Raw genomic sequence first — 22,889 nt, 5'->3', positions numbered from 1 at the left:
TAAAAACGTATACACATTACCCCTTAAAAGATATAGTGTTCTTATGTAATCGACTACTAGAGAGCATGCTCTAAGTAAGTAGGTAGTACGTATAATTGCGCCTATTAAGAACATATATTATAATCTTTCATTGACACGTAACGCCAAAATCTGAAACTGTAGGTACTACTACCCCCGCGCATGACATATTTTTCTCATATTCTTTTACTTAATACCTACTCGTACTTTTATCTAAATCACGGTTTGAGCTTCAAAAGCTTAGAGATACGTTAAATCTTTTACGTGCATTGAACTAGAAGAATAAATTACGTCATTACGTACACAGGCACACCATGTACTATAACTCTTCCTTCCACGACTAACGTCTTGATTTGACCAACTCGAAAGCGCGAAGACCGAAGGAGTTCTCTCATTATCGGACATTTTGACGGCGCGTACTAATTACTTTCCGGCCAGTTGGACTGGCCTGGACTTCCCAGAACGTGGCAGCAGGGCTGCGAGTACCTACATGGCGGCTGGCGCTCCGCAGATGTCCTTTCGCCTTTTCTCTCGAAAGAAATGTGTAAACGACCGTGGCACGTCGTGTCTGCACACGACGTGCATATGGAGCGAAACTAAAGCACACACTCCGCCGTGTTAGAATACCAACCTTATAACATCACTGTACAAGTTAACCTTTTGGTTAGCCGGTGCGGTTAAGTTAAGCTGTAGGTGCGCGGCGCGCGGCTCGCCCCGACGGCTCACGTCACCAGTCGCCCGCCGCCACGCGTGTCGTTCCGACGTGCTTACACGTCAACATCTCCTCTTTATCTCCTAAACCATTAATTGTTTAACCACTTACTCATCGTGTGCACACATACGACGCGTTAGCATACAAACTGTCTACAAACAGTGCGTTATCGTTGGAGGATTTCTGATTTATACATGTAAGTATATTGATTTTTGCTTTGCTATTCTGTAATTTATTCTTCATCTTATCTGTGCTTTCTCTCACTTATTGTAAGTAGCATATTCGATTCGCCTAGTGTTTGTTGTGTATGGGAAGTTGCGAGGATTCCGTTACTTGTCTTCTTTCAAACTCGTCCGACTGCTAGTGTCCCATCGGCGTATTCCGCTCCACAGCCGGTGAGAACATTTAATTTCTATTCCATTGCATATATTCATCTTCTATCTGTGTTTTGAATAATGTTTACGCGGTATCATGCGAGTCTGTCCTGCAACGGATGTTATATTCGGCGTCTAGACACGTCAACGTCAACCGTTGTTATCTCAGCTTCCGAAGGGTTAACATTCTCATTAGTTTAACTGTTTTGTGAGCTTACTCACAAGAACTACTTAGGAATCGAATTGTAGACCGGTGTACGCAATTGCTCAGAACTAACTGGTCAACGATATTGGCATTTGATTACTCACCTGGCATTTGATAGCTAGAAATTATTAACGAGGACCTAAGTAACAATTTTAAAAGGAAATCCATTTTAGTAGCATAAATCAAGTTTGCATTAATATCATTTGTATCGTTCATATTATTCGCGGAGCGGCTATAACACTGCGGTTAACTGTTGTTGCTATATCGATAGCTATACAGTCAGACACACTATACTAATTAGGTACTACTTATAGGTAAGTATGACACAATTTCATGGCTTAAACCAATAATAATCAGATAAATGAATCAAGTTTTCTGGATCATTATCAATCACTTCATGACAATATTGGTACCAGACTTCAAACTAACAATTTTAATGAGATATTCCTACCTTGGTACGGTCAGAATCCATTAGAGTCATCCAATGTGAAACGCTGGAGAAGACATTCTTAATTTTAAAAACGTCTCAAACCGAGAAAGAGTGTAATACTACAATTATTACAAGTGAAATAAATCTTAATTTCTGATAATCATCTTCAATTCAAGGCCAACCACCACCTGTCACGCTGGTCTAACAGAAAACTCGGTGACGTGTGGATACTGGTTCATCTTGCAATGGATTTACCTCTAACAACTACCCCAATTGGGACATAGTCGTGTCGTGGGCTTATGTTGTGTTGTTAAATCTTCAATTCTCATCCATTTATATACGTCTGCAAACACTTCAGGGGAGTTAAAGGCCACATCAATTTAATTAGTCTAAAAAAGTAATATTGCTATTTGACATTTCTTACCCACTTACATTTTTAAGGGGAAATGTCGAATTGCAATATTGCTTTTTAGATGAATTGATTCAATGTGGCGTTTTTAATCCCCCAGATGGTTCTACAATCAAAATTATTTAACTTAACCAATGAAGCAATGAAATTACTAAATCAAGAGTACAGAATTCTGGACTGGTAGAGTGGTAGAGAATAAAGAGCCTTAGAACGCGATCAGATCAATAATCTTCCCGGGTAGGTATATCGTAAAAACTGTGTGAGGACACTAGGACTGATATACTAATTGTCCTTCCTAACACAACTGCTAAAGAATGGAATCCACTTGTTCCCCGATACATATAATTTTGGGATTTTAAAGGGCAAGAGTGAATAGGCAATCTAATACGTGGTTAATGGTGGTTGATTGTACATGTACTTGTATGTGTGTGTGTTTATTATCCAATGAAAATAAATAAATAAATAGGCACTATTAGAGTTTGCGTGCAACAACTTAAACCACATCGCGGAACGGTGGCCAAACGCACTCAAAACAAGAAGCTGACCTGTCAACATACGGTTCATCATATTCATATGACCTCAGATGATATCAAAATCTACCTACCCCATAAGGAATTACGGGCGTGACTTTGTATTTTCATATAGACCATGTAGCCCCAGACAGAAAGACATTACCATCGTGTTAATCGTCCGACTAACAGTTCAGTCATGGATGGACATGCAATGAACTCGGCAACGGTACATAAATTTTTTTGACGTGAGTTATTACGTTTGCTTCCATGGCACTATTTGGCCGGACAAATAGGGAGCGCTGAGGGCTCTGACCCGATACAAAAAGATAACAGGCCTGGGAGAGTCCAGTTGGGCGCGTGTGAGAGGATTATATTTGAAAGAACCTAGTGGGCGGATAGTGATGACCTCTGAATGAGGGTAGTCGTCGATCACGCCGGCGAGATCGGTATCAGAGTCCTGAAGTGTTGGTTTTCGCTGGCTCATTGGCCACCTCTATGGCTAGAGTAATCGGGTCGTCGGGATCGTATATTACGTCATTTGGCCGCCGATATTATTCAGTACCAGCGTTGCCAGACGTCCCGATTTTTAAGTCAAAATTTAATGTCTCGCACGGGACAGGCTCAGCCCCGCTTTTCGGGAATAACTCGACAGTGCGTGCAACGTACTGAGAAAGCGCGGGTGGATGGCACAGACAAGTGTGGACTGGAAATTTTGATTTTGATTTCCGTTTTGGTTATTACTGAATCAGTACCGTCCCTAAGCGGGATGGACAACGGTACAAATAACACCACTGCTGTAACCAAACGGAGGAAAATGACACTACGTGCTAAATGGTCAAATTGGATGAAGAAACCGGCCCGCTGCTTAGTCAGTACTTAGAGCAGTTACTTAAAATGGTTCCGCACCATGGTTTACGGATTTTTTTTACGTGATAACAAAATCTCTCTCTCTATTTAAGAGCTGCGCTCTTGTCGGTGGAGTAATCGCCATTCCTCTCTTTTTCCCGTCAAAACCTTCATGTCCCGATACGACCCGACCTGCACCTTCTCTTTTATTTGTTTCATAAATGTTATATCCTAGGTCTACCCCTTCCTCTTTTCCCTTAAATTTTTCCTTCTATAATGTTTGTTATAAATGAATCGTGTCGTATCAGGTGGCCAATCATATTTCCTCTGCGGTAAAATAAACAAATCTTATTTTCTGTTAATCATCTTCAGTTCCCGGCTAACCAAACCACCACCTATCACGTTGGTCTAACAGAAAGCTTGGTGACGCGTAGGTACTGGTTCATCTCAGTCGTACTTAAATAATTATCCTGTCTCTTTTATCGTGTGGATTGTGAGATGGATTACCAACCTCATCAATCCTGGTATCAGGGTTACTATTGAGCTGCCAAAGGCCCCTAACATGACTCATGTAACGACTACGTACTTACATCAGTAAATAGAACCGGGACCTACGGCTTAATGTGCCTTCCGAAGCACGGATCGTCTTACTTTGGGACAACCAGGTGATCAGCCTGTAATGTCCTAACCAGACTAGGGATCACAAAGTGATTTTTGTGTTTTTTCCCCGCCGGGACTCGAACCCGGGACCTCCGGATCGTGAGCCCAACGCTCAACCACTAGACCACGGAGGCCGTTATTATCCTGTTTGTAACTATTTATCCCGAAGTAAAGTTATATAAATTGAATTAGAATCGTTGACTAATTAATGTTGTTTTTGCATTTTACTCTTTATAAGTCCTCTACGTAGAGGAAGGAAAACGGAATCATCGATAGGAGGACAGACCACAACCTGATTCAGAACATACCGTTGCTATTCGTAAATGTTTTATACTGGAATGTGGTGTTTATAAATAATATGTAGTTTTTGTTTTGACGAAGCTTGTGCGGATTTTATTATGTACGAATTGAATATGCTTTCCCTTATTTTTTTTATTTTTTTTTTAATATGAATGTTGGTACTGACGAAGCCTGTGGTGGATTTACATTCTGTTTTTTTATTATTTATTTAAATTTTAATTTTTAAATGTTACTTTACTACTATAAAGTTAGGTTTTTGTGATTTATCATATCGACACTTCAGATACAATTGGCGTTTTCTGATACAACTCTTTTTTATTCCTTTTGTCAGCCACATTGTTTTTCGATAGTTTTTGTTTTGCACTGTCTATCCCGCTAAACTTTTTTATTAAATTCTTTTCCTATACCCTAACGTAGCCTGGAAGAGATTGCTGCCTTAGCAATAAGGCCGCCTGTTGTACTACCAAACTAATTCTAATACCTAATGTATTTTTAAAATGATTTAAGTGCAATAAAGAGTTTTTGTATTGTATTGTAGTAGAAAGACAACAGAACAACAGAACAAACTGGTGTTTTTCGAAGCGATAGATGTAATTTTACTGTAAAAGCTCGAACTACTCTCTTGTTGTAAAATTTTCCATCCGTCTAAGAATCGTCACCAAACCTGAAGGTATTTTCGTTGTCAATGTTCATAAAGCACAAATCGTTATTGGCACAAAACAGAAAAGGTAGATTTTTCTTCTATTTAAAATTGGTTACAACAGACTTTTCTTTTTAATTTTTGTTAGCTATTTAAGAAACTAACTTTTCGCCCGTGACTCCGTCCGCGTGCACGTTTTTTCAATTACTTTTCATCCCTTTAGGGGGAGATTTCCGGGATAAAAACAATCTCTACTAAAGCGTAAATGATATTAGTGTAGTTAGAGACAGAGGAGCTGAAAAAGATTATCTAAAAAAGAAAAAGAGAGAAAATCTAATGTTGAAATATAATATAACGTCTTGACTACTAGTTTGTAAGTATACGGCAAAGGACTTTTTCTTGACGTGACTTATTGTAGATTTGCCGCAGATGGCATTAACTACTTGGCCGGAAAAATGAGGAGCGCTGAAGGCTCTCACCTGGTGGTAGAGGAGTCATATAAATCTCAATAAACGTCGTCAGAACATCTTCTTCCCTAACCCTGGTGTCAGGATCACTATTGAGCCGTCAAAGGCCCCTGACATGGCTCACGTACTTACTTACATCAGTAAGTAGTAACCGGGACCAACGGCTTAACGTGCCTTCCGAAGCACGGATCATCTTACTTTCGGACAATCTGGTGATCAGCCAGTAATGTCCTAACCAAACTAGGGACCACAAAGTAATTACAGAACACAAAGGAGCTAGGCGATATGCAAGTAATAGTTATTATTTATTTGCGTGTACTTGATTCACATCGACGGAACATATTCCTCGCATGCTAGGACCCGTTTTTTTGTAAAGTTCGTTGTCCGGTTGGCAAGTATTTTGAGCAAGGTGACTCATGCGCAGTGTTCTTCACTACAGTATACGAATCACAAAGGAATAATGTTCTCACTTATCGCAAGTTTTTATGACGTTGGTCAACTTGGTTATATCAAGAGGTAAAGTTGTTGAATAAACGTTTAGCTTTGGCCACGTAAGATTTGAGAGTGTTTACGCACTGAAAAATAAACGAGGCACAATGGCAAGTAACTATTTCGTTTTGGAAATGCAACGAAGTACTTCCCTACCAGGGATGTTATGGATAGGAAATTTCGGATACGGATTTAAGAATGATTATTATACCGGATACGGTTACGGATACGGATAATAAATTATTTCGGATTATCCGTTAGTTTCAGATATCGGTTACGGATTTTTTTTATAAAAGGAATTTCAAAGTAAAATACAAATAGGTATACGACGACAAAAGAAGAAAAAAATAAAAAAATGCGCGCCGCTTGTATGTCGGCACTGGCAGCGGCCAGCCGATCAAAACAGCTTGTCATAACGTGTCTCAATTAGGCTCCGCCCCTATCCAATATTATCCGAAACTTTTATTTCGGATTCGGTTACGGATGATTTTTTATACCGGATATCCGATAGTTTCGGTTACGGTTACGGAACTCCCTAATATCCCTACTCCCTTCTAACATCCGCTATAGTAGTGACTTTCCGATGAGTATCTACAATAAGTCACGTAGTATGTTACCTAATGAATAAAGATATTTTTGAATTTGAAACGTAATTTACACCGAAGCTCTGTTTTTGTTATTCCAAGTAAATATTAATGTTGATAAGGCAGGTAATGTAATACAGTCATCATCATCACCAGCCTATTAACGTCCCCACTGCTGGGGCACGGGCCTTCCCTGTGGATGGATAGAGAGTTCGGGCCTTAAACCACCACGCGGGCCCAGTGCGGATTGGTGGTTATTAACGACTGCTAATGCATCCGGGACCAACGGCTTAACGTGCCTTCCGAAGCACGGAGGAGCTCGAGTAGAAAACTTTTTTTTTTGTTGTCACCCATCCTATGACCGGCCTTTGCGAAAGTTGCTTAACTTCGACAATCGCAGATCGAACGCGTTTACCGCTGCGCCACCGAGCCCCTCGTTCTTCTCAAACCCTTTGTAATAAAGTACTTAGCTAAATTAATGAGTGTAACATCAGAGCCATGGCAATTGCCAACTTCCTTCTAGCGGTTATTAGCAACACGGTGTCACTTTGCCCTTACGCACACATTATTTGAGTGTCCGTTTATATTTTCCTGAAAACGAATCAGACAGTAGACATTTAACAATGTAACAATGAGGCACTTCTAGGCTACGTTACCCAAAAATATTATAGATGGCGCTTTATAGATTTTCCTTCCTTAAACTTTCTGATTTCATAGATAACATACTTTTATCTGTTTTTGGGTGCAAATGACGAGCCCTTTTAATCCACCCAGGCACAATTACATCTTCCACCCATTATTATAAAGTGAAGCAATATACTTAGCAACATAGTTCTACACAGAATATGTTCCATATATCAAGCAATAATTAATTTTAAATATATTATTTGAAAAAAAACATAGAACACGTTCAGCTGCTTGTCTTCCCGGGCATGTCGTAAAAACCGACAGAGGGATTGCGTCCTCTAACATGATGGACTAATGTTATGGGCGATAGGCTGATCCCTTATCACCATAAGGTTCATCATATCCATCTTAGGACTTGGTATCAACAGTGGCTGCAAGTTGTCTTTGATTACTTGTGGCTCTGCCCACCCCATTTGGGATTACGGGCGTGAGTTTATGTATGTATGTGTATGTATATTATTTGAAATATTTTGTACCCGAGTAATGTAGATAAATCATTTCGAAAACAGTTCAATAATCAATTCATGCGTATTTAGCCAGCCGAACAATTGTACAATAAATGATGCGCGATGGACAGATGAAGTCTTAGACAAAAGTCTACTGCGACAATAGCGCATTATGCCGTCCCCTGTTATAACAATGGCGCACCGCGTAGGTATGTGACGCGAATAACCTGAACTGTGAATGCGCAAACTCAACCATCTATAGCAGAAGAATACACATTCATAACTCACTACCATAATTCCTAACGGCCTTGTGAGCTGGGATGAGCGTTGTGCTCCGGAGGTTCCGGCTTCGAATCCCTGTGGCGACTGGGGACATATCAAAAATCACTTTGTGATCCCTAGTTTGGCATTGCCGCCTGATTGATTACCCAAGTGTCAAAGGATACGTGCTTCGGAGTGCACGTTAAGCAGTCGGTCACGCTTGATGTTCTTTTTGTTTTATTTTTAAGTCGGTGTCCGCCTAACCTAACCTAATTCCTTCTAGCACATATTTTTTGCATTAACCAAGAGTATGAACTATCGACCATGATGTTATTTTCAGAAAGCGCTAGTTTGTATACGTATAACACTTCCTTTATTTATCTTAATATTATGAATAAGATTAGACGCACACGCATAGCATTGCAACTTCCACAAAGCCAGCCAAGTGTATTCAGTTTTATAAACAGTTAATTAACAATGTTGCCACTTGTAACAGCGCCGAGAAGATAAAATAATGACGCACAGTTCTAACATATTTACAAATTCTCAACAGCTTAACTCTCTCCTCCGTGGTCTAGTAATTTAGCGTTGGATTCACGATCCGGAGGACCCGGGTTCGAATCCCGGTGGGGACATATCACAAAAATGACTTTGTGATCCCTAGTCTGGTTAGGACTTTACAGGCTGATTACCTGATTGTCCGAAAGTAAGACGATATGTGATATGTGCTTCGGTAGACACGTTAAGCTGTTGGTCCCAGTTACTACTTTCTGGTGTAAATACATTCTGGCATGGCATTAATTACCTGGCCGGACAAACGGGGAGCGCTGAAGGCTCTCACCCGGGCAAGTAACAGAACTGGCGAGCAGCACCGTATGTTTAAAAACTACCCAAGTCGCACCTTAGGCTACAATGTATTATGTTAAATTATAAGAAGAAATTATATTTTATGTAAAATACTTTGTTGAGCATAATGGACATAAAATATACGTACAGAGATAAGGACAACATATACAGAAAAGCACAACAGGCGGCCTTCAGGACTGATCATTGAACTTGGCACTCAGATCTCACTTCTTTTGTCGTTGAAGTCAACAACCAAGGCATAGGTATATCTTAATATTGAACTTGGCTATCATTTCACATTTATATTTATCCGTTATTCTTCTGAATAATGGTTTAGAAGATAGCGGTTGTTCTGATATGTGGTTTAGAAGTTAGGAGGGAACACACGCACATATATAGCTGTTAAACACATAACCCTCTTTATTGTTTCGTGACAGTCGGGTAAAAATAAACACACAGCGTTGACAGTATAGGAAGAACATAACAACTGATAACATTTTATTCAGTCAAAACAAATTCTAACAGTTTGAATCAGCCCCGTTTTGTTCAATCCAGTGTGACTAGTCGGCACGTAAAGATAAACATTGCACAATCATGAGTCGAGACAATGTTTTATTTTATATTTCACTTACGTCAATTTGAATCAACCACGCGCGCCGGCGCCGCTGCGTATACGCAACCTCACCTTCTGAACATTAACAAAAGGAATCGTGGCATAAGTACATCATAAACGTACGTTCACGATTATATCCCAATTGGGGTAGCCAGAATTTACATCCATCGCAACATGAACTAAGTACCCGCGCTTCACCAATATTTACTTACGTCATCATCATCAACATCATTGGCCTTATATACGTCTGTCTCAGACGATCCATGACGTCATTGCCTCGAAGAAATGCACTTTCTTTCATGGCTGTGCAAGCCAATCCTAGAGCGGCAAACTCTACCGCACACTCTGCACTCTGACTTACGTAAGAGTTTACTAAATACAAATATACTTTATTGCACCGAAACAAAAAGAAATAATTACAAAAGACTCTTAACTGGGTACATGGTAAATGGCGGCCTAATCGCTTAAAGCGATTTCTTCCAGACAACCATAAGGTGAGGAAAAATGTAAATTGAAAGAGAGAGAGAGATTGATTAATTGATTGGAAGAGTTTGTACTGAATGTTTTAGGAGCAAAATACTATTCGATCCTGACTAAAAAGAAATTTGGTGAGATTGACACCTAGGAGCTTTTAAATTGGCAACGATGGTATACCTTACGATGACGGCAGTTCACTAATCCACCGCTTGCTAATATTTTCCATTCGTTTCATTAATATATATATTATGCCTATGCGAATGTTTTATCTCTGTCATATTTCGGCTAGCGAACTATTTATTGCGGATTTATTTTAATTCGAGTACTGCTTAGATTCTATCAATAACAATTCTATCAAAGTAATACTCTTTTAGTAAAGTTAATAGTTTCGAATATGGGTACTTTTACATGTAAACTATACCCATATTCCAAATATCTACGCACCCATTTGTCCGGCTAAGTAGTTAATGCCATATGAGGCAAATCTACAATAAGCCACGTTAAAAAAAACATAAACCTCTACGTACTTACTTACCTATTTGTTTTTCGTTTATCATAAAATGAATCCTTGAGTGCAATAATTCTAAGCAGAACTTGAATGATTGCGATTGTATGTCAGCTAAAGCGAACTGTCGGCGTATGAGCCTTCTCCTATTACCTGCTTTGTTCTTCCGTCCACACATACATACAAAATGCATACGTGCATATTCCATTCATACACGTGTTTTATTTATGCATACTCTGATAAGGTACGCAGTCTTGTATATTATACAGGTGTCCCAAAAAAATGTGTCGAAAAATAGATAGAACACCCCTAGGGGTACACAATTGTTGAAAAGCTAAAGAACCCATTCTATTTTCAAGATTTTCTATCTTCAGTAGAAAAGAAAAGACTAAATACTTATATTTACTTTCTCACTATCTCTTTCTTTTTTATTTTGCATCATAACTATTCTTGAGGAAGTGGCCTGTCAGACAACTGAAGGTTGGGTAATTTGTAATGTGTGCTACCGCTGGTATCATTCTTGCGTTCTTTTTGCCCCATGCCATTGCCCATCTTACCCCTACTATGGGCAAGATGGGAAATACTGTGAGAGGACGAATATTCCTAATTAAAAAAAATGTATAAGAACCTTCAACCATTTATGAATAAAACCTTCTAAAACAGTTTGATTAATAAATATAAAGTTGATTTAAAAGAGCTGCTCGAAAAGTGAAGAGTGTAATTTTTATATTACAAAATATAATATCTCTTACCTATCCCGTCTTCCCTGGTGATATTTTTATATTAAAAGCCCCTGTTCAGGATACTAAAGCTATCGAGTTTTTTAATGCGAATCAAGTAAGCGTATGAAAGTAGAACTAATCTAAAAACCCGACTCAGATTAATTCGGAGCCGACCTCTGACATTTTCTCGCTTTCTAACGAGTAGGTATGCCACGCCGCGAGAAATAACGTGTTCACTTATGCTTTAGAATAGAGAATAATACTTACTTTTGCTCTAAATGTGATTTGGGAACTAATGAGAATGACCTTCGCTAGTAGAAATAAGCCCACGATTTAATATTTTACTTAAAATTATCAAGTATTTATTTACTTTTTACTGTCACCGGGAATTTTCAGATCTTTTCTTTATATTTATTTAAACGTTAAAACATTTTTCCTTTGATAAATTAGCAGTAAAATATATATATATATATATATAAAGCCATGATTTAAAGAATATTTTCAAAACCCCTATTATAATGATAATAAACACGACATTCACAGGCCATCCAAAGCAAATCTATTTAAGTATGTGTATTTAAATAGATAAATTCAAATATATAGTACCGTGGCCACTATAAGAATCTAGTCACAGGCAAGAATACGATTTGCCTTTGAATGAAGCAAGGTCACCAGCATACAAATGCTACTTGCGCATACGCAGATGTGTTCCTCTTCCTGATTTTTGAAGATAACCTATTAGATAGAATAGGTTTCATACTGCGCGATTGTATGAAGGTAGAAAATCAGCATAACTTTTATGTCGATATGCTTCGAGTTCTTATTCGCTTATTTTTGCTAGAAGCGTGTTGAACGCATATCGTGAGCTTGAAATATAGTAATATTTGAACCAATAGAATTGTTTTATTTATCGCATAGCAAAGAGCATTGGTCCATACACCGCAACGTCTCGCGATACTTCAGAGGTAGTGGATTGGCTTACTGTAAACAATCTGCCACTAAATGAACATAAAACAAAATATGTTTATTTTACGCTATCTAATGTTAGTAGGCCGCTGTATTTTTGGGAATTACTTTGGACGCTAAGCTGCAATGTACTCCTCATATTGATAAGTTGTCCTAAAGGATCAGCTCACAGCAGCATTCGCGGTCAAAAAAAATATAATTTAATAACCGATGTAGAAACCGCGCGATTTGTTTAATGTCGTACATCTTGCTGTGGGGTCATGCTGCAGATGTCAACAGCATTTTTGTTCTGCAAAAGCGAGTCATTCGGGTAAAAGTATGGAATTGAAAATAATTTAAAAAATCACTAAAATTTTCATGAATATTCCACATACTATATGGCTACCTGTACGTACTTGTACGGGGTATGAGTGACATCGTAACGAATACTGAGGGGGATGATTCAGCTCATTATTCTGAGTTAATATAAAGTGGAATTTTAAATTACAAAAGAATTAAAAATAATTTAAAAAAACTTAAAAATATCATGAATTTTGCGACCGAAAATTTCACTTGATATTAAGTCAGAATCACGGTCCGAATCACCCCCCTCAGTATTCGGTACGATGTCCACAGCCTGTATATGATATTTCTAGAAACATACCTATTGGTTCTTATCGATTATCGCACTTGAAGAGATGATTTGTCAGAGCAAAAAGATAAATGTTGCCAGTTGCCACGTAGATAATCTTATTTATTGGATGGTACATTGTAGACTCACGCTCTTAATCTCTAATGGGTCGAGCAGACCCACGGGTAATCAGAAGGCAACTTACAGCCGCTGTCTAAATCTTTTTTTTAATCTTTAATACTGACTTTGAATAGTAGAAATGAGGGAGTTTCCAATCGACGTTCCCCAAACACACGATAGATGGCGTTGTCACGTTTAACGTGATAATTACCTATTTTGCTCATTGCTGAGGTAGATCATTATTCAAAAATGTAATGTAATGGCAGAAGCATATATATAAAACTAATCGTTGCTTGATATTTGGAAATAAATTGATTTCCATTTATTTATTTTATTATTATTATTTGGATCACATTATGTATAGAATGATGTTGCTACCTATATTGCTTTTCTATATTTTGATCAGAATAATAATGGGTGGAAGTTGTATTTATACGCAAAAACAAAAATAATGGAAGATGTCTGTTATCTAACGAAGAAAAAACTTAACAACGCCATCTATCGTGTTTTTAGGAAAAGCTGATAGGAAAGATCCTTATTACGTTCTCTTGGGTTGAAAGGACATAATAATCTCTTTGTAGATTTTTATTAACATGGACAGTATAAACACCATTTTTAAACGTTTCGCTGATCTTCTATCAACTTACATAAACTGCCTATATACGTCCCACTGCTGGGCACAGGCCTCCCCTCAATCAACCGGAGGGGGTATGGAGCATACTCCACCACGCTGGTCCACTGCGGGTTGGTGGAGGTGTTTTTACGGCTAATAGCCGGGACCAACGGCTTAACGTGCCTTCCGAAGCACGGAATCATCTTACTTTTTCGGACAATCAGGTGATTCAAGCCTGAAAAGTCCTTACCAAACAAAGGACAGTCTCACAAAGTGATTTCGACAATGTCCCCATCGGGAATCGAACCCGGACCTCCAGATCTTGAGCCTAACGCTCTAACCACTAGACCACGGAGGCTGTTATATTTATTTATCTTAGCACGTGTTAGTTGAAGTTGTTTTTCTTACACACACTTCCAAACGTATTTTTCTTAACCATCACATTTTAAAATTAAAATATTTCGTTACTTCTGTTCTTCGCGTTTCAATGTCGCCCGTTGTAGTATATCACTTATAACGATGCGTGTGCGCCTCATCCCAGACATTGCGAGCAATCGTTCCAGTTGCCATGGCAACGAGATGCTATTTCCGGCGCTTCCTGCGTCTGATCGTTCACAGGATTTAACTTGGAATTTCAGCTCACATCCATCAAAGAACTATAGATATCTATATACTGTCGTCATTAAGCGGTCAATTTCTCTCAAGCTCTTTGTTTTATATCTAACTAACATTGTTATTGATTAGCTCCATAATTTGGGCGTTAGCGCAGCACAACAATACCTATAACATAAGCTCACGACTATATCCCAATTGTGGTAGACAGAGGTACATTCATCGCAAGATGAACTACATGGCCACGTCAGCGCACCGCTTCGCATTGGTTCAAGAACTGAAGTCATGTTAACAAAAACTAAATAAGTAGTGTGCTAAAAGAGTGCCTGCAATATAATGCTTTCCATGATATAAAAGTGGGCTGTATGGATGTATTGACAAAAGTAATTTGACGAAGTTATTGTTAAGTGTTTTTGAATCTTTAAGCTATTTTGTAGTCTGGGTTCAATAAATAGAGCCAAAGTAAGTTGTCACAAATCAAGACTACTTGAACGCATTCCGATCTATGACAACAATTCAAAATTATGGACCACCTATTTGAGTGAAGGACTTCTTCTGTCGTCTGTGTTGTGAGATCAATGACCTCATCAACCCTACATCAGGGTTACTACTGAGCCACTATATGCCTCTCACATGGTTCATATAATGGTCCGGAGGTCCCGGTTTCGAATCCCGGTGGAAACAAATCACAAAAATCACTTTGCGATCCCTAGGACATTACAGGCTGATCGCCTGATTGTCCGAAAAGTAAGATGAACGTGGCTCGGAAGGCACGTTAAGCCGTTGGTCCCGGTTATTACTTGCTGATGTAAGTTAGTAGTCGTTACATAAGTCATGTCAGGGGCCTATGGCGGCTCAGTAATAACCCTGACACCAGGGTTGATGGGGTTGGTAATCCACACGATAGAAGATGGTTCATGTAACGATTACATTTACTGAAGAAATAGTAGCCAGGATCGATTGCTTAACTGGCCTCTCGCCTTCCGAAGCATAAATCATCTTAGTTTCGGACAATCGGGTGATCAGCCTGCAATGTCCTAATCGTAACCAAACTAGATGGGGTGGGGCCATATTGCGGGCAAAATAGACAATAAGACTATTAGCCGGAAGATATGTATGACAATGTTCAATGTCCCTGCCTTTCCTGTACGGTCACGAGCATTAATATGTATACACTTTGGTACCATGTCACATTAACTTTTTTGACAAATTGAACAGTAAGTCTCACTAAATGTCAAATATGTTAGTGCGACAGAGTCCTAAAGTGGGTAAATTATATTGCTCATGACTGTAAGGTGGGGGGAGGAAAAAAAAGAGCGGGTGGGGGGTCACAATACATATGTGTTTTTATAGGGTCGACAAATTCTTTAACTGGAATAACTTGGAATAAGTCTAAATAATAATATAATTAAGCATATAAATATTTGCACACATGCTTGCAGGTTGGATACATGCACTGTTTTACTTAGAATAAGAACTTTAACTTTGTGTTCTTGCAAATAAATTGGACCGATCGCCTGTAACCATCCGAATTATGATATCCTTATATCCATATATCAGGAAAATGTCAGGAGTTGTTGAGTTGTTGCTCGCTCACAACAAGATGCAGCCTATCAATTTTTTTTTTTTTGTATTTACAAAACAGGACTTAAAGACATTTAGACTAACACAAGACAAACAAGCGGTTTAGCTTATCTATTTATCAATCCGATAGTGAGACTGTTGATAAGTTTTACTGTTGGAAACTCGTTACATGCAAAGTATATTTTATTTTATAACATAGTAAACTCAGTGATCGTTACTTAGTATACATATTGAGAGCAACGAAGTTATATATACAGTGAATAAGCGTTCGGATTCCAGCTGTTAACCGCTCGATGCGCGCGCGCATTTCGCTTGGCGACGGTAACCGTGAATCATACACTATCTCTATTGTCGACTTCACAATCACGCAAATAGAAAAAACAAAACAATTGGTAAAAATTATGTCTCAGTACATACACACATTTTAATTTTTTTTTTTTTATTCGTCTTATTATAGGTTTGCTACTGTTGGTATTAACTACTTGCCCAGACAATTAGAAGGTGCTGAGGTTTCTCACCAGGTATCTAGATCGGAGTATACAGAGAGACAATAATCAAAAGACAATTTGCAGTTTTTTTTTATACAGCCACTGGTGGTTAAATGTAAGTAATGAACTAGATTTGGGTTGACCAACAAAGCAGGGATTCTCAATTGGGGCAATTTAGGAAACTTTTCTAAAACAACTTTTCTGTATCAATTTTTTAGCAGCTTTATTATATTCCGCATCAATATTAATTAAGCACTTTAAGCTATTGGTCCCGGTTACTACTTACCGATGTAATTAAGTAGAATAAAGATATTTTTGAATTTGAATTTTAAATTTGACAAAATATTGTGGAGATTCAATGGTCTTTTATAATTACGGACCCCTACACGGTTTCTCTTGCACCTATCCCACACGCCAAATAAATCACACGAAAAATAGTGAATTATATTAATCACAAAGAAAACAACAAGGCAAGGGTCGTGGGACACATTCTGCTCTAAACAATATCGAACAATCGTACACAAGAAACATGGGACCGCACATTGAGCGTAAAAACTTCATACTTATAATGGGATTTAAGTGATTTACTTAGCACTGTGCTATGAGTAATTGATGTTAAATGAGTTCATAAAACAATTCAGAAAGTAGCGAGAACAGCGAAATAATTCATCGGTCTAATTAACAGCGTTCATGCTTTAATTAGATTCTTCCAAACAACAATAACCATAATAATACTAGTCGTATAAAGTCTTGGTATGTGTAGAGAACAGGGGGTTAAAATGGCCACATCGAAGCCATTCATCAAAAAACCAATATTGCAATTTGATATTTGTTTGCATTGCGCACTTACGTAAATATAAAAGGCACAAATGTCAAATAGCAATATTGTTTTCTTAGATGAATTGCTTCGATGTGGCCATTTTAACCCCCTAGATAACAAACTAGTCACTTTATACGAAACGTCAAAACCATACATTTGTTTGTAATTTATACATTGTTTTAAGTTTACGCGGTTATTGGTGCTAATTCCTGTAAATACCATCTAATTTTATTTTAAGTTATATCTGTCATTTTCTTATCCGCCGAAAAGGAAAGGGACGGGTAATCGACAAGCATAAAATTTATGGAACACACGTCAATTTTAAGCACAAATCTAAACCAACCGTCTAAAAAATTTACATCAGTCAATAACCCGACACATAAATTTACTCATTCTTTCTAAAATTAAGAGCTGTGAATCATCCGTCCCTTTCCTTTTCGACGGATATGAAAATGACGGATATAACTTAAAATAAAATTAGGCGGTGTGTCCAGGAATCGGGGCCATTATCATAATTAAAACACCATAATAACGGGTTCTTACCGCGTTTAAATGGGGATATGAGACTCCCGATATTTCGACACTGTTGCAAGTGCCATGATCACGGGATGACTGATGAGATTGGAGTGGAGTAGGTAGATCCATAATATTCTACGGGCAGACATATCTGTCTACCCTCTTTCTTTGCCGCTTGTTTATGTTTTTGATATCGGAATGTTCGGAACCATCTGAACTCGCACCAAACTCACTACGACAAACCGCACTCACTGTGTCCTCACGTTTTTTCACCACATTAGGCCTAATGTGGTGAAAAAACGTGACAAACAAAACAAGCAGCAAAGAAAAAGGGTAGACAGATATGTCTGCCCGTAGAATATTATGGATCTACCTACTCCACTCCAATCTCATCAGTCATCCCGTGATCATGGCACTTGCAACAGTGTCGAAATATCGGGAGTCTCATATCCCCATTTAAACGCGGTAAGAACCCGTTATTATGTGTTTTAATTATGTTTGTAATTTATATACAGAAATTAAATTGTATGACGCCATCAATAAACATGGTCAAATGTCGTACATTTTATACCATGTAAGTACTTCTTATAGATTAGTCAGTCAGCCAAGAAAAGAAGAAATTGATTTTTAAATCCTTTTCTTTCATTTTATAACTTAACTTTGATTTAGTCTAAGTTTTTTATAACAGCTTATTCAGAACTTATCTGGCAGATAGTACTTACTGCTGAGACATTATATCCGCCAGATAATCTGTTAGACAGTTTATCAGCATCTAGTGACATTCCCTCAATCTTATGGGTTGCGTGCTTGCGTGACATGCCAAAAAAGTAAGTTAACGCAAAAAAAAAACTGTTCACTTTCTTACATAAGTAATTTAAATCACTACAGACGTGTGTGTATGAGTACAAACTACGAATAGTTGGTCCGCCGTAATTGGCAAGTATAACACTCGACCTTTATAGGGCTTAAGACGGTGTATGGCCATTACGTCACAAGCCACCCGTGGCGTAACTCGCTATTGTATATGGTATAAAAAATCTTCACACTACTGTTCTGACCTCTCCATTGGCATTCAGAATATACAACCAGTGGTACAAGACATTCTATACAAGTACGACGTCATTTATTGTATACATAATATTATTCTATACTTGGGGGAGCCGTGGTAGCCCTGGTAGAACGCTTGCCTCTCATTTTGAGGTCGCAGGTTCGAATCCAGCACAGGCTTAGGCTTGACCAATGATGGTGGAATTTGTTTTCGAATTAAAGTTGGGATCATAATTGAAAGAAAGATAAGATCGTATTAAGATCTAAATTTAGTTTAAATCTATTAACAAATAACAATTTTACTTTTATCGACCTTGGCTTGGAACAGAAGGGAATTATTTTTTCTCTCAAAATTGCACAACAGAACGCAAAAATAAAGAAGTCGCTATAATGAATTAAACATGCTCAAATAGTGCTTCATAAGAGACGTAATAACAAAAAGGTATTTCTGTATTTTTCGTTAAGGTACAGTGTACGGTCACGAGCATTAATATGTATACACTTTGGTACGATGTCACATTAACTTTTTTGACAAATTGAACTGTGAGTCTCACTAAATGTCAAATATGTTAGTGCGACAGAGTCCTAAAGTGGGTACATCATATTGCTCATGACTGTAGATAAGGTATGAAATCCATTTGTATTTCAAGATGCTGTTATACTTCTTGTAATGTTTATATTGTGGGTTTGATGTAATATAGATCGCAATCAAATTGCGATCATCCACGAGACCGACTAACGCCAGCGCCTTTGACGCGATCTTTACGAAACATTCCTATAGAAACCGCATTGTGTTATTTAATTACTTACCTCAGATAAATGAATGGAATGGATGACCCCATAACAAAGGATAGATCAGCATTTTGTTTGCAAATAGAAGGTTATAAGCAAAGCCGTTGGTCCCGGTTACTACTTACTGATGTAAATAAGTAGTCGTTACATGAGCCATGTCAGGGGCCTTTGACAGCTCAATAGTAACCCTGGCACCAGGGTTGATGAAGTTGGTAATCCAACTCACAACCCACACGATAGAAGAAATATAATATTAGTTAGTTCTTTTTTGATTGTATAAAACACTTCACTATTCTGCTTTACCAAACGAATAAATAAACCTAATAATAAATAGGTAGTAAGGTATATTATACATTAAACTGGTATACTTATACAGGATGTTACTGACAACGTAACGGAAACTTTGGGGGATGATTCAGACCATGATTCTGAGTTGATACCAAGTGGAACATCCCGTTGCAATTTTCAAGAATTACGTCAATACCTCAATTTTAACTTTCAGGATAATTCCTTTAAAATTAATTACTTACTTACCTACCTTATAATTTAATTTTTCAGATCCGTAAAGAGCGTCTTTAAAAGTAACCGTAATACATTTTTTTTAAATAACCGATAAATATCTTAAACAAACAATAAAAAACGACCGAAAGAAATTGCCTGAATCCCGAATTATATCTATAAAAACTATAGAAATAGTACAGTTGGATTGAATTGGTGATTGAAATGATTGTCACGTACACATGATGTGATCCGGTCACCGTCCTGTGGCCAACACATTCTGAACACAAGCACACCCCGGACACACATACACATTAACGTACATCTGTGTGTGTAACGTCTGACGCCCATACGCTTGAAGACTAAAGTAAGACCGAGAAGCGGCGGGAGGTAAGCCTAGCTCAACGTATTATTATTCCTTATTCTAAGACACAATGTTTCTTGTTATCACTATCATAATACTAAGTTAGCACTGAAATTACTTCGAGTATCACCAACATAAGACCTGGTAACTGCTTCCAAAGATCAACAACTGTGTAACAATACATCCCGTAAAAACCTAACTGGGAACCCTCAGGCCTGTTACCTCAAATTTTGTACCGGGTGAGAGCCCTCAGCGCTCCCCATTTGCCCGGCCAAGTAGTTAATGTCATTTGCGGCAAATCTATAAAAAATCACGTCAAAAAAAAGACAGGAGGAAGACCCGGTGGTGTAATGGTTAACACGCTTTCAAGAGCTAAGGGTTCGAAACCCGTTCGAATCAGATTTTTTCGATTTAATTTTCACTTTGTGAGTTTCCTCGCTCCAGCAACCCGCATTGGAGCAGCGTGGTGGAGTATGCTCCATACCCCCTCCGGTTAATTGAGGAGAGGCCTGTGCCCAGCAGTGGGACGTATATGCTGTTTATGTTTTATGTACATAAACTCATACATATGAGTTTCCTCGCAAGGGTCCTCCTATAAAAACAAAAAATACATAATAATCATTAGATATCCGCTACCTCTGACTCTAGGCCTCTGCTCCATAAAGTATTGTTAGTTATTCACTAGCGTCATAATGGCAGGACCAATTGCATATTGTTACATGTAGCACTATTTAGTACCTAAACTAAAAAATCTAGTATCTTTCTCGCCATTTTGACTATGCAATTAATAGTTATTCAGTGCTTCTACAAAACCTGTTTGAAAAAAGAATTAAATGCCACCCAGTCCCCGTCGTCAGGGTCGGGAAGTAGAACGGCCATCGATTAATCCACCCGCATATTGAATGAAGGGCACCTCACAACACGCTATCCGTTGATTAACTGCATAATAAATTGTAATTTAGTTAGAATTTTACATCTTACTATAGAGACGCTCGGTCTGCGATTGTTGAAGTAAAGCAACTTTCGCAGAGGCCGGTCATAGGATGGGTGACCACAAAAAGTTTTCATCTCGAGCTCCTCCGTGCTTCGGAAGGCACGTTAAGCCATTGGTCCCGGCTGCATTAGCAGTCGTTAATAACCATCAACACGCACTGGACCCGCGCCGCGTGATGGTTTAAGGCCCGATCTCCCTATCCATCCATAGGGAAGGCCCGTGCCCCAACAGTGGGGACGTTAATGGGCTGATGATGATGATAGATGAGAATCAATAATGCAATATTTAAACAATAGAGCCGAGTTTCCCAAATTGGGTTCGGCGGAACCTACGGGTAAAGTCACCAGAGTTCCGCGAAATTATTATTTTATTAACTTATTTTTACAGAGCCGTGGTAACCCAGTTGGTAGAACGCTAGCCTCTCACTTTGAGGTCGCAGGTTCGACTCCAGCACAGGCCTACACAAATGATTGTCGAATTTGTTTTCGAATTCATGTTTAGATCTTAAATAGCTCAGCGGTGAAGGAAAACATCGTGAGGAAATCCACATTCCCAGGAAATACATTTCGGAGTTATGTCACCTAAACTGTATTGGGCTGGTTTTCCCTTTGCAGGTTGGAAGGCCAGACAGGCAGTCGCTTCTGTTAAAAACTGGACCTGTCAAATCTTCAGGTTAGGTAAGCGGACCCTGTGAAAAACGGGATAATGCTACGGTTATGATTTACTTATTTTTACAAATACCTACAAAATACAAATTATAGTATTTTATGCAACAGTTGTATAAGGGTCAAAAAATGCGAGTGGCGTGAGTTGCGATGTGAGCCTTGGCGAACATCGCAATAAGAGACGCCACGAGCATTTTTTGACCTAGTTATACAACGTTGCATACAATACTTTTTCTACGACGACGTAATTTTAAATGAAACAAACGAAACACAAAAATTTTCCAATTTATTTTCCAACGCGCGGGAAAATGGCGGCAAATGTATACTTTTTTTTATAGTATATCTATGGCACCAAACAAAGTAAAGGTGCCAGTTTCCAGGTCAAAAAAAAAACAACAACAATGCTTTTTTGGCGACATTATAGTACAGTTACACTTTGTAAACAATGCTTTTATAGGCCATAGAGCGTACACTTTTTCAAAGAGTTTAATTATGTATGTACTTATATTAGACTTTTTGGTTATTTAAATGCCAGATTAAAGTAGAGGAGTAGAAAAAAATTATTACACACACTCAACATACATAATATCACTTTTTTTACCACCGGATTAGCTTATATTTGTAATCATTTGACCACGGGGTTTCCTTTATCTTAAAAATTTTGGAATCTAAAGCCTAGAATATCCATCAGCTTAGTAGTTACGTACTTAAGAAAGTACATATATAATTTATATCTACTTATAAACTTTTTCAAAGTATAAATATAAAAATAGACACAATAGGTACCTATATTTTTAATCTTTACGCAAAAATTGTTATACCATAGGGCTACTGCGATACAGGGGAAACCCTAGGCAGGGCCCGCTATTAACTTGTGTTAATTTTACTTTATTAAGTAAATAAATAATTTTTACTTTTTTTACTTTTTTTTACTTTTTTATATTACTGATAAGCACCTAATAAATGGACGACAGCATTTTAATGGAATTCTTTTCTA

At 38.1% G+C, this 22,889-nt stretch overlaps 1 protein-coding gene across 1 annotated transcript in view; it reads left to right on the top strand.

Annotated features, from left to right (window-relative positions):
• The first annotated feature begins 761 nt into the window (after window positions 1-761).
• Window positions 762-22,889, top strand: part of LOC126380401 (CDC42 small effector protein homolog) — a 65,190-nt gene continuing 43,062 nt past the window's right edge. The window contains exon 1 of the mRNA XM_050029794.1: window positions 762-926. The gene's annotated coding sequence lies outside the window, so the exon portion shown is untranslated. The remainder of the gene's footprint in view (window positions 927-22,889) is intronic.

Source organism: Pectinophora gossypiella, chromosome Z, assembly GCF_024362695.1.
Source record: "Pectinophora gossypiella chromosome Z, ilPecGoss1.1, whole genome shotgun sequence".
NCBI classification, from domain to species: domain Eukaryota; kingdom Metazoa; phylum Arthropoda; class Insecta; order Lepidoptera; family Gelechiidae; genus Pectinophora; species Pectinophora gossypiella.
This window is presented reverse-complemented; position numbering and strand designations above follow the sequence as displayed.